We start from the raw sequence: 13,445 nt of genomic DNA, 5'->3' as shown, positions 1-13,445 counted from the left end.
ATGAGATGATGAGACGGGACAATGAAATGACAAGACAATGAGACAAGATGGTGGGATGAGACATGGAAACAAGACAGGAAGATGAGATGGGATGATGAGATGAGACGAGACGACGAGATGGGATGATGAGAGGAGACAACGAGATGAAGTGAGATGATGAGAAGAGATGAGAGGACGAGATTATGAGATGAGATGATAAGACGAGACTATGAAATGAGACAATGACATGAGATGATGAGACAGGATGACGAGAAGGTCGTTGAGATGGAATGATAAGATGGGATGATGGGACGGGATGATGAGAGGAGATGGGACAATGAGACAGAATGACAAGATGAGATGAGACGATGAGATGAGACAACATGAGATGATATGAGATGATGAGATGAAATGAAGAAATGAGATGATGAGATGGGACGATGAAGTGATGAGAAAATGAGACAAGATGGAGGGATGAGACATGGAGATGTGACTGGATGATGAGGTGAGACGAGATGATGAGATGGGATGATGAGAGGAGATGAGGAGATGAAGCGAGATGATGAGACAAGACAAGATGGTGAGACGATGAGATGACATGAGGGGATGAGACTACGAGATGAGACAATGACATGAGATGATGAGACAGAATGTCGAGACGAACAATGAGACGGGATGAGGAGATGGGATGATGAGACGAGGTGACGAGATGAGATGGGAAAACGAGACAGAATGATGAGATGAGATTTGATGAAGAGATGAGAGAAGATGTGACGATGAGGTGAGATAATGAGAAGGGACGATGAGATGAGATTATGAGATGCGGGGGTGAAAAGATGAGACAATGAGACAAGATGGTGGGATGAGACATGGAGACGAGACGGGAAGATGAGACAGGATGATGACGAGAGATGAGATGATGAAAAGGGATGATGAGAAGAGATGAGGAGATGAAGCGAGACTATGAGACGAGATGAGAAGATGAGACGATGAGATGAGATGACGAGATGAGAAGACAACCTGAGATGATGAGACAGGATGACGAGTCGGATAAAGAGACAGGATGATGAGATGGGATGATGAGATGGGATGATGAGACAAGATGGGAAAATGATACCGAATGAAGAGACGAGATGATATGACGAGACGAGACAAGATGAGACGATGAGATGAGAAGATGAGATGGGACAATGAGATGAGATGATGAGATGGGACCTTGAAATGGTGAGACAATGAGACAAAGATGGTTATAAGAGACATGGAGATGAGACAGGAAGACGAGGGTCCCTCCACTCACACAGAGCCAGAGAATGAGGAAAGGGACAAATGACTTTCTCTTCTGGCTCCTCCATCCCCGGTGCCTGGCCAGGAGGGGTAGCTCTTTGAGGTGTGTGGTCAACGGAGTGGACAGGGAAGTATGAGTGGGGTGGCGAAGGGCATCCGAGGTAGAGAAAGGCCTAGGAGCTGCTCCATTTTGGGTGATTTGCTAAAGATTTTTATTTCCTCAATTGGACACGGTCAATTATATAAGGTGCTAGACAAGAACCCAGACCAGCAGCCACAGGGCCTCATGTGGGAGGAGAGGAGGGGAGGGGGGAGCTGCCCCTCACCTCTGTCTATGGGGTCTGCCCACCCAGTACTCTGCAACCCTTTGTCTTCACAAAGGGGAATTCTCTGGATAATAACTCAGCCCTACTCTGTTTCTAAAGTGCCCTTCTATATTATCACCTTAAGCCATTCACAGAGGTGGTTTTCTACAATGTTCTTTAGGAACTTGGTGATGTTTTGACAAATACAGTAACTTTCTGTGTTATAATATTTACACAATCTGACCACACCGATAAACAATACTTACACAGCCCTTCTCAATCAGGGGTAGAGCTATTACAATGTACTATGAGTTTAAAAAAAGAAGGGGAAACTTCAGGCCCTTGAGAACTTTACCCCAAACCTTTTTCTACCAAATTGCCTCAAATCAGGTTCTCCCCAGCCAAAATTTTATTTCATTCAGATGGAACCAGAGACACATCAGAATCCTTTGTGCTGCTCAAGTGAAGAAAGAAGCAACCCCCAAAGGACTGGACAAATCTTAGCTCTGAATTCTGGAATGACTAATTTTTCCCTTATCCTGGCTGCTAAGCAAATGAACAGACTTTACTCCTGAGTGTGTGTGTGTGTGTGAGTGTGTGCGTGTGTTTTCCAAAGTTTGCCTTAAAATAGGCACCCACCTCCTAAGGCACTCAACCTGCACATGGAAAATGTGTGAGACGTGTTCACATCCTGCGTAACGTACAGGAAATTTTCCCTGAGCATTCTGTTCACAGGATGCAGCCCTGCCTGGCCTTGGGTTAACTGGAGTGCCTGATGGATAAATAGTCCCCAAATAGCATTTCATAACCTTCAACAGTCCTTTAATTTTCATGACTGTTGAGACATCTCAAAATAAGAATTTATTTATGGAAGGGGGAGGGGCTAGGGGAAGAGATTAAAAAGAAAAATAAGCATACTAGAGGCAGAGACAGACCCCAGCAATTGTTTTCCATGGATCTGTCCAGCTTTCATTTAAAGGTCTCAGCAGCTGTTTGCCTCTGCTAAATTATGTGATCTCGGGTGTATACTCCTATTTGGTGTTCCTCAGTTTCCCCCTCTGTTAAACGGATGGCTATATTAGTGTTATCCCATTTCCTCTTTCCCCCATCCCTCTTTGGAGGTTCTCAGGGGAGCACATACTCAGAGTTCTCCCAGTGGGTTTGCATATCTCCCATTTGAGACAGGAGAGAAGAGAGTTATTGGACTGACAATGTTGAACTTTAACTGAGCCTTGTGTTCCTGGGCAACAGCAAAGGTTAAGAAACCCCCTGCCCCTCATTTTTTGTGTTCTGGGAAATGACTTAAATGCAAAGAATCACCCCTTCCCCATGTGGCTGAGGATTCACGGGAGCCCCCCGCCCCCCATTTACCCATCCATGGCCAGACACAGACCCTCCCGATTCCCATTCATTACCTCACAAATGAGTGGGTGAACTGCTTGTCCCCACTGATCAACTGGGACAAAATGTTTGTTAACTAAACTTTGGTTAAGCTTCCCTCCTTTTCCCAGCTCCCGGAACTTCAGCCCACACCTCAGCATCCGACCCCTCCTGAAGTAGCCCTCCTGGATGGAGCACAGGCTGCTTTGGTGTAAACCGTTTCCCCATCTGCTGTCTGATCATGCCCCCTTTCATCCAACTTCCCCACTTCTCAAATCCACTTTTTCTGGCTTTGCTTACTTCTCTCTAGAAAAAGTGTCTGCCTAATCCTTGAGACGCTTGCAGAATCTTACAGACAAAGCCTTCTCCCTACTGCAAGAGCCCCTTTCCTCTCTTGCAACAGTCTGTTGAAATGAAGTCTCTCCCTACCAAGTCCAGATCTGGTTTTCACTTGACAGGTCCCAGTGAATGGCTTTTGTTTGCTGGTGTGGCACCTTCAAACATTTACCGAAGAAGTAAGCAAACCTGACAAGCAGAGAGAAACACAAGTGGAAGCACGCATGTATATTTGAAAACCAGTATTCAGACATGCCCCCCCGGCCCCCCTCCCTTGCCCCTCTTCACACACACACAGAATTATATGACTATATAAACACATGTGCAGGCAGTAAGGAATTGACAACAAGATATGCAAGGAGGGATTATTTACAAAGCCACACCACGAATCAAACAGACTCACGCTCACTCTTGAATATTCTCAGCCATAGGGTTTCCCACTGCAAGATTAGATATCAAACCAGCCTTAACTTCTTCTATATTCTCAGCCCTGTTCTTCACCAGGGGCCACGGAATAAACGGATCTGGATTATTCAGCAATACACATTCATGGAGTGCCTCGTCTGTGCCCGGCACTGTGGCAGTGGTAGAGAGCCCTGAGAACACAAACTCTCTCATGCAAGGAACTCAAATCTAGTAGGGGAAGCAGATGTACAAACCGCTACAAATCTCAGCGGGAAGCACTCTAATGGAAGCAAGTACAGGAAGCTGTACTTTCGAACTCTGGAAAGAAGGTAGCGCTCCTCCTTCCTTCACAGGATGAAATGCAGCCTGGAGGCTGAGCACCAGACTGTCTTCTGCACAACGTTTCCTGCGGACAGCACGCTGCCCCCCACCCCCACCGCCGCCACCATGGGGCCTGATCCCTAAGACAGCTTCTCCCACTTGCCCTTCAGGGATGCCCCGTGTTGAACTTGAGGAAAAGCACAGCAAACCTGAGGCTGTACAAGGGCATGGCCACATTGAACCCACCAGGAAAGAGGCACTTGGCAAAGAGATTGTGGGAGCAGTGGGCAGCCATGGCCACAAACTGACACTAGGTAAAAGGAAGCCTGGCAGGAAAGAGGAGGGCAGGCAGTCAGAGGCAGTGGTCCTAGAACGAGCACTTTCCCAGCTGAGAGAGGCTTCTCACACCCGGGGAAAGGAAAGACAATGAAACCTGGTGAAGCACATGTCCCTTTCCATTCCCAATCCTGGGATCCTGAGAATCTTCCTGACCCTTGTCCCTGACCTGGTCCCTTGCTTGCCTCTGCTCCAGCCATGTCATATGGATGCTGACACTGAATGCCATCCATTCTGAACCCCACGGGGGACACCTCGAGCTGTCACCACCGTCTGGAAATGGTGCTTCCCAAACCACAAGTTCTCCAGACACCTGGCCAGTGTAATGAGTGGTCATAGGCTCCTGGTATATTAGAACTCAGAGGTCATCTAGCCCAGCCTCTCATTCTTCAGATGATGAAACTGAGACTGAAGTTAGAAATGACTTGCCCAGGGGCTCCCATCATGCCAGTGAGTTAGGGGTGGTTCTAGGAACTGATGAGATTTCTTATGAAACCCCTGCAATGTGGGAAGCTAAGGAAGATCCAGAGATGTGAAGGGCTTACTCATGGCCAGATACCAAGTCTTGGTGCAGACAGGATGGAACTGAGGGCTCAGCCTTGGCGCCTGGAGTTAATGGGTTATTCTTACCAGCTGTGAGATGGTTAGATGCCACTTCTACCATAGGTAGTGCTGCATGGTGGGGGGCCTCAGACTGGCCAGTCTATAGTATAAGTACATGAAGACATGGACAAAGAATTAGGCATCCCTGTAAAGAAGGCTGCAGAGTGGGATGGTAAGAAATAAAGGAAAATAAGTATGGTTGGGCCTGGCTGTAGTTTGGGTGTTCTCTTTCATGTTTCAGTCCTCCAAGCTGCAGAAAGCACCTCTATAAACCCTCTAGAGAAAATCTCAGGAAAGGCCCTAGGGAGGAGGAGATCAGGCATGAACCCTCTGAGGTCACAATGGGGAGCTGGAGTTAAGAGGGTGCTAAATGAGCCTGTTTCTAACACCCTCCATACTCACTGGCTGGTGGCTATGAGCATCTCCCAGCAGTCACCTCCTGGGCCCAGGGAGGGGTAGCTAGGAAGTTCTAGGAAGCAACAAAGATGATATAGAGGCAGAGGCTGATCCCACTACCACAAGAGAGGGGAACCAAATTCCACAGGAGGCTAGGGGTGGGGTTGCCATACGATCCTGAAGCCCCATTCCTCAGTCTATACCTGGAAGAATTGAGTGTGGGGATGTGAATGGACATTCGCACACGGGTGATTATGGCGGCAGTCTGTCCGTAATCCACAATGGATGGAGGCAGCCTAAGGGTAAACGACTGAGGGATGGAAGGAGAGCTGTGGTGTATACATACAATGGACTACTGAGTGACAGCATGAAGGAATGAAGTTGTGAGGCATGCAACTAGGTGAACGAACCTTCCGGACTGTATGTTGAATGAAATGTTAGAAACCAAAAAACAACATCGTGCCTTACTCATATGGACTCACTATAATATAAAACTTGGTGAACTGAAGTTGAGAGCACGGGTTATCAGGTTGGGACCTCTGGTAAAGGGTCCTATTTCGTAAGCTCTTAAAGCAGTCATATATATTCATGAGTTGTAACTGTTATTTCTAAATTCTGAGATACTGTTTGTTTATAACCTGGTCCTTCCCAGAAACTTTAGGCATTTATGTGATACCTGAGACAGTATTAGAGCTTTGAAGCTATGAAAGTCAGCAGTATCCCTTACAGGAACTGTTGAAAAAGTGAAAAATTTATACTTAAAAAAGGGCAAAATTTATACCTAGGGTAGAGCATTTCCTAATTTAACTTGTATGGTCAGTTTAGTTAAACACCACAGGTACATGGAATCTTGGATAGGGTGTGAGATTCTGGGGGGATGATGCCCCAATATATTCCAGAGTGATTTGGGCAGTGAATAAAGAAGTATTTGCAAGGTCCCCTTGGGGCACTGGGGAGAAAGAAAATATTCAATTTCTCCATTTGGAGAATTTCTGATATTCTTGCAAGCAGTAGAGAAAACCAAATCAATAGGCTGTGCCCTTGATCTTGGGGTTCACCCCTATGAAACTTATTCCTGCAAAAGATAGGTTAAGCCTACTTACAATTGGGCCTAAGAGTCACCCCCAGAGAACCTCTTTTGTTGCTCAGATGTGGCCTCTCTCTCCAAGCCCACATGGCAAGTGAATTCATTGCCCTCCCCCCGACATGAGACATGACTCCCAGAAGTTTAAATTTCCCTGGCAACGTGGGATAGAAATCCTGGGATGAGCTGGGACCTGGCATCACGGGATTGAGAAAGCTTTTTTGAGCAAATGAGGTTGATTTGGAAAAAGGCAGGTCACTGCACAGGCCCTTGGAAAGGGTGGTACTGCCACTTTCTAAATCTGAAGGATAAATGACTTTCAGACTTTGAAATCCAATGGTGTTTTCCCTGCAGGTTTTCCTCCCAATTTCTCCCTATGGATCTTGTGACTGTCCTTGCTTTGCATATTGGCACCAGATAACTTGTTTTGAGAGTTATAGGTCCACAGCTAGAAGAGAATTTTTTGCACCTTAATACTGTTTAAGGTAATATGTGTAGTTGCCAAGTTGACAAGGGGTGGACATGTGGTCATTAGATTCAGTTGTCAACTTGGCCAGGTGAAGGCACCCAGTTCTGTTGCTATGGACATGAGCCAATGGTACTTGAACCTCATCTGTTGCTCGTTACATCTGCACTTGGCTAGGAGGCGTGGCTGCTGCAATGAATGATGTTTGATTTATTTGGCTGGTGCTTAAATGAGAGAGCTCAACATAGCACAGCCCAAGCAGCTCAGCATACCTCATCTCAGCACTCGCAGCTCAGCCCAGGCCTTGGAGATGCAGAAAGCAATCACCCCAGGGAAAGTTGTTGGAACCCAGAGGCCTGGAGAGAAGGCCAGCAGAGATCGCCCTGTGCCTTCCGACATAAGAAAGAACCTCAGTTGAAAGTTAGCTGCCTTTCCTCTGAAGAACTAATGAAATAAATCCCCTTTTATTAAAAGCCAAACTGTCTCTGGCAGCTAGCAAACCAGAGTACCATGTATGGATTGTTTTTGTTAAGAATTTATCAATAAAATTTTTTTTTTTTAAAGAGAGAGAAGGGAACCATAGAGCCAAGCAGAGATGTTACCAAGATGCATGTCGAAGCTTGGGATGCCTGACTCACATCAGGGCTGGGAACAGGGCTGCTCATGGGCTGTGTCACTTGTTACCCTGTCCACCTGGCACATATTTGACTGCAGCCCACCAGATGAAGCGCCTGGTGCCATGGTGGAAGACATGCAGGAAGGTGATCTGCTCTGGCTTCTTCCAGAATATAAAGAAGACCTGGAGAGAAAGAAGAGACAGTGTCATCTCTGGAGGCCTCCTTTCTCCAGACACTTCTCCTGGGGCCTCAACTACCACTTAGAGCAGGGCAGAGTGAGCCTGCCTATTGTACTGACAGAGATAGAAACTAAAGAGAAATTATAACAGTGGAACACCTGTATAGAACCTATTGTATATACTAAGTACTTTATATGAATAAAATAATATAAATACTACATAATAGCATTATCCCATTTTATAGATGGGGAAACAGAGGCATGGAGAGGTCATATAAATTACCCAAGGTCACACAACTAATAGGAGTCAAACCAGGGTTTGCACACAGTGTGGCTTCAGAGGCCAGGCTCTTACCAATAACTGGAGAGAAATCAACCCGGACACAGGCCACCACCAGACAAATTCCCAAGTGTTCTCTGTCCAGACTCCATTCTGGCAAGGGACAGAAAAGCAAAATCCCTTGCCTCTCATCATTACCCCAAATTATGACTTCTTTCCACCCCACTCACTGCAAAGCTTTCTAGAGTCAGGAGCAGGGCTTCTTCTCTTAAACTTTTAGAATGGCTTTTGCTGTCTGATGAGTCTTGCCAAAAAAATAACAGGTTTCTTAAAATTTGTTCTAACTTTCAATTTTAATCTAACTGGGATCCTGTTTGCGAATGGGGGCAAATACCTATTTTTTGCGTGTACGTGGATGAAGGAGGGTGAGGGGTGGCATGCGCGCCTTAGGCATGAGAGGCTACAACAGTTTGTGAACAGGTTCAGGGACCAAGACTTCCTTCTGATATTGGCCTCGGGCTCTGCCGCCTGCCTGGGCAAATCCTGGGAACAGATGTCAGGGGTTGAGGATGACCCCACCGACAAATAACAGCTGCACTTACCATATCATGCGATTCCAGGTCCCCTGAGAGGAAGCACCACCAGCACATGCTCGCCATCTGCTGGGAAGAAAGGGGAAGTTCAGTCACACTGTTGTCCTGTTGGTGGCACTGCTTCCCCGGGCAAGGTTGGCATTAGCCACAAGTCCCCACTGTTCTTCTGTGCCCCCTGCTCCCAAGGTGCCCACTGTCTATGGGTAGGTGCCTACTGGCACAGGAAAGAGAGGGAGATGACATTGGGATGGTCACAGAAGGACTCTCCAGACACACCCCAGCCCTGGGCATCACCGGGGGATTGCATTTGTTGAAAAGCAGATTCTGAATCAGAAGGTCTAGGTGGGGCGTGAGATTCTGCATTAATAACAAGCCCCCACGTGATGCTGACACTGTTGGTCCCGGAACCACAGTCTGAATCTCAAGACTTTAACCCATCCCTCAACATCCAGGCCACATACTACCTGCTAACTCGTCCAACCTCAGCTAGAGCTCTTCACTGCCAAGAAGTCTTTCATTCTGCCTCCAGTTAAAACACAGAACAGCTGACAGTAATGAAATAGCCACTGTTTAGCACATTCTCACCGTGTGCCAGGTCCAGTGCTACATACTTTTGCACATTATCCAATTCGATCTTCCTCCAGTGATTTCCTTTTGTAAAGAAATGTTATTAGCCCCATACTATATATCAGAAATTTGAGGCCCAGAGAAGTTGAGTAAACTGCATGCAGTCACACAGCAAATATCTAGCAGAGCTGAGATTCACACCAAGATTGCCTGGCTCTAACAGGTCTACTTAACCTGCTAGGGCACTGCCTCCCATCAGAAGCCTGAGCAAGCTCTGCTATTATGATGTGCTTGCTATCAGCCCTTTCTCTGCAAACTTAAATCCAGGTCATACTCTCATCCCAGGCTCACTTCAGTGTAGGTCTACTGGCTGGCAGAATTAGCTGTAGTTAGCCAGGAGTGAGGCGGCCTGAACAGGGGGAAGGGAAAAGAAAGGACACAATCATGAAGGCTCCTCCCACTGAGGTTAGACCTAAGGCTCAGGGTGGGACTGAGGCTCACCCTTGGTTCTGTCCTGTTTGGGACACCACCCCTCCCCACCCTCCTTTATACTTAGTGAATACTTGCAGATAAAATAAACCCCATGGAGTAGCTCGATCATGGGACCTGCACACACCATGCAGTGTCTAATATGTCTTAATAGGAGCAAACATCATCGACCACAAACCTACACTAGGTACCTATCGAAGGAGACCTTAAGTCAGGTGCTGAGAGGTTGGGTGGGATGCAAAGCTGTACACATACCAGCCCTGTCCTCGAGGAGATCAAAGCCTTGCCAAGGACATGAGAAACAATTCAAACCACAGTAGGAAAGAGGAGGTGTTCCTTGAATAGGGCATGAGATTTTGTTGGTTTGTCCAGTCAGTGTGATGCCCTGATAAATTCGGAGTGATTTGGACAGTGAATAAAGAAGTATTTGCAAAGTCTCCTTGGGGGAATGGGGAGAAAGGGGGAAACATTCAACTTCCCCATTTGAAGAGTTTCTGATATTCTTGCACTGGGTACAACCAATCAGTAGGCTGAGCCCTCCATCTTCAGATTTGCTCCTGTGAAAGTCATCCCTGCAAAGGATAGGCTAAGCCTACTTAAAATTCATCCTAAGAGTCACCCCCAGAGAACCTATTTTGATGCTCAGATGTGGCCTCTCTCTCTCTCTCTCTAAGCCAAAATGACAGGTGAACTCAGCTGCCCACACACACACGCATACATGAGACATGACTCTCAGGGGTATAAATCTCCCTGGCATCATGGGACAGAAATTCCGGGATGAGCTGGAACCTGGCATTAAAGGATTGAGAACATCTTCTTGACCAAAAGGGGGAGGAGAGAAATAGAACAAAATAAAGTGTCAGAAGCAGAGGGATTTCAGAGCTGAGAGGTTATCCTGGAGGTTATTCTTACGTATTATATAGATATCCCCTTTTGAGTTTATGGTGTATTGGAGCGGCTAGAGGAAATTGCCTGAAACTGTAGAGCTGTGTTCCAGTAGCCACGTTTCCTGATGATAACTATATAATGATATATCTTTTATAATGTATCCGTGTGATTGTGAAAACCTTGTGCCTGATGCTCCTTTTATCTAGAGTATGGACAGGTAAGTAAAAAATATGGATAAAAAATAAATGAATAATGGGGGAACAAATGTTAAAATAAATTGCGTAGACTGAAATGTTAGTGATCAATGAGAGGGAGGGGTAAGGGGTATGGCATGTATGAGATTTTCCTTTTTTATTGCTTTTCCTGGAGCGATGCAAACGTTCAAAAAATGATCATGGTGATGAATACACAACTATGGGACGATATTGGGAGCCACTGATTGGACACCATGTATGGAATGTTTGTACATCAAGAATATTTGTACGTTAAGCTTTTACAATAAAATTTTTTTAAAAAAAGAAGAGAGAGAGAGAGGACGTGTTCCAGAAATGGGGGTGGAAGGCAGGCAGGGGAGACTGAAGAGTGAGGAGACCATGGGCCACCAGAGGCAAGGGAGAAGCAGTCCACGCCAGGAGAAGACTCCTAAGCCACTGGGGAGATCTGTGAGGTTGTAATGCAGGCTACTGCTACAGGAGAAGCAGCCCCAGAAGCAGGGAAGGTGTGAAATCGGCTCCTAAAGGGCCTGGCAGGTTGTTTAAGGGAGCTTGAATTTACTCGCTGATCATTCGTTTGGCAGGGCTGTGTGGAAGGTACTGGGCACTTCTGCCTGTCCAGTGCTGTTCTGCGGACTGAGTCCCTCCACCGAGCAAAACAGACGAAGACACCAGTCCAGCAGGACTCGGCATCCTGGTGAGGTGTGCAGAGGGAGCTCCCGAGGGCTCCAAGCAGGAAGCTGGCCAGGCACGGCAGATCTGTGAAGGACCCGGGTGGCAGCAGAGTGACTTGTCTCCACAATTCAGTGACACATCTCATGTCTTAGAAGTCATCCATCTCTCTCACATAGGGCCATACACAAGGCTGGGCCTGTCTTTAAAAAGATGCGTGGGACACTGACTTTGAAACACTTGTTCTTTGGAGGGGGCGTCAGACAAATAGGCAGGTCAGGAAACAGGGGAGTGCCGGCTGGTGTGCTGGCAGAAGGACGCTGATATATAGTATCTGACGATTTCTGTGGTGTAAATACTCCCACCATGGCCGATTTCAAGCTACTCACGGGCGGTCACTGAGAGAGAGTCTCCACCAGGCACTGGGGAAGGAGACAAATGATCCGGCCTCCAAGAAGCCAGGGAGGGCTTTAGGAGAGGTGACAAGGGGCCCCAGTCTAGAGGACATGCAGGAAGCTCTCAGGGAACAGGAGAGGACAGCAAGTCTGGCTGACCAGCAGTAATGGGCTGAGCCTGGGGTCTGCCCCAGCACAGTTGTGTGGAGTCGGGAGTTGTTGGTGTTTGCTGAGGGTGGCGTGCCTGGACAGCTTAATCTCAGCCTCTGCTGGATGGGGAGCCCCCAGGGGAGCCACACCCAGCAAAGGCAGGAGACTTTCCTTGCTTTGGGTGGATCGGTCCATCAGCAGTGGGGAGGAGGGACTGAACTTGAGCTACGGTGAATGGAGGTTAAGAGAGTGAGAGAGCAAGGAGAGACTGTTGGGACCTCCTCCTTCAGGCCGGCCCACCCATTTCTTCCTGATACCTCCCGGAGAGGTAGGAGATGCAGCCCCTAAGCAATCCCAGCTAAGCTGCTTCACTGTCTGTGGTCAGACACCTCCCTCCAGACAGTGTTGTCATGGGGACTGGATGCCTTGGCCCCATCAGGTCCTCACATATGGCTTTAAAACATCACTGACCATCTGCCACTTTCTCTGCACAGCTTTTCCTGATACCCACCACTGGTCCGGAGGCTGGGTTTCTGTGCCTCCTGCACAGCTCCAGTGCAGCATTCTGTGGCCCTGCCCCCACTGCACTGTGTTACCTGCTTCCACCACCTATCCCCCCACCTAGACCTGGAGGCCCTGGAGGGCCAGCGGGCCGATCCAGCAGTGATTCCGCCGCTCCCAGCACAGCCCGGCACAGAGCACGCACTCCGGGCATGCGCCGTGGCCAAGAGCAAGGGGTCCGGAAGGAAACAGAGGCGATGAGCCGTTAACTGGGCCCAGGGGCTAACAGAAGGTGGAGGGGATTTTAGGTGAGAGGAATACCGAATTCCCTTCTTGCCGGCCATTGGTCTTTACTTTTCTGCTTCGGGAAATAGGAAATGGAACTTGGTCACAGGGAGCTGCATCTCCACCGGGAAGTCAGGAGCAGCCAGAGGTGGGACATTATCCCAGCCCCTGCACATGTTCCAGTCAAGTCTTTTCAGCTTTCCACGTAGGAAGAGGGTGGTTCTAGTGATCACTTTGCACCCCCTCCAGCGCCTCCGCAGGGGAGAGGCTTCCATTAGGAGAGAGCTCCAGCGCCTCTGCAGGCTCACCTCGCAGGATTATGGACCCTGAGGGAGCCGCAGGCCCAGGTGGCAGGTGGCGAGGGGTCCTGCCGGACTCAGAGGCTCCTGTCAGGACACGAAGCAGGGGCCGGCCGTCACCAGCAGGAGGAAAGAGGCAGTGAGAAAGGCGGCAGGCATGAAGGCTGGGCCGGGAACCGGCAGGAATCCGTTGTAGGTCTAGAACAGCAGAAGGGAAGGTGACAGCAGAGCTGGCCACCACAGTCGCCCGCCACCCAGCCCACCTCCATAGCCGCCTCCCGGGCCCTGCCAGCTGCTCTCTTCCGTTCCTTAAAAAGTCTGACATCAGGGCTCGGCTGAACAGATGGGCGCTAGCTCCCATTAGGTGACATCATCTCCTACCTCCATTTGCTAAGGCCCAGGTGATTCATTCCACAGCTTTTCC

The sequence above is a fragment of the Tamandua tetradactyla genome, chromosome 7, assembly GCF_023851605.1.
Source record: "Tamandua tetradactyla isolate mTamTet1 chromosome 7, mTamTet1.pri, whole genome shotgun sequence".
NCBI lineage: Eukaryota > Metazoa > Chordata > Mammalia > Pilosa > Myrmecophagidae > Tamandua > Tamandua tetradactyla.
Note: the sequence above shows the minus strand (reverse complement) of the source record.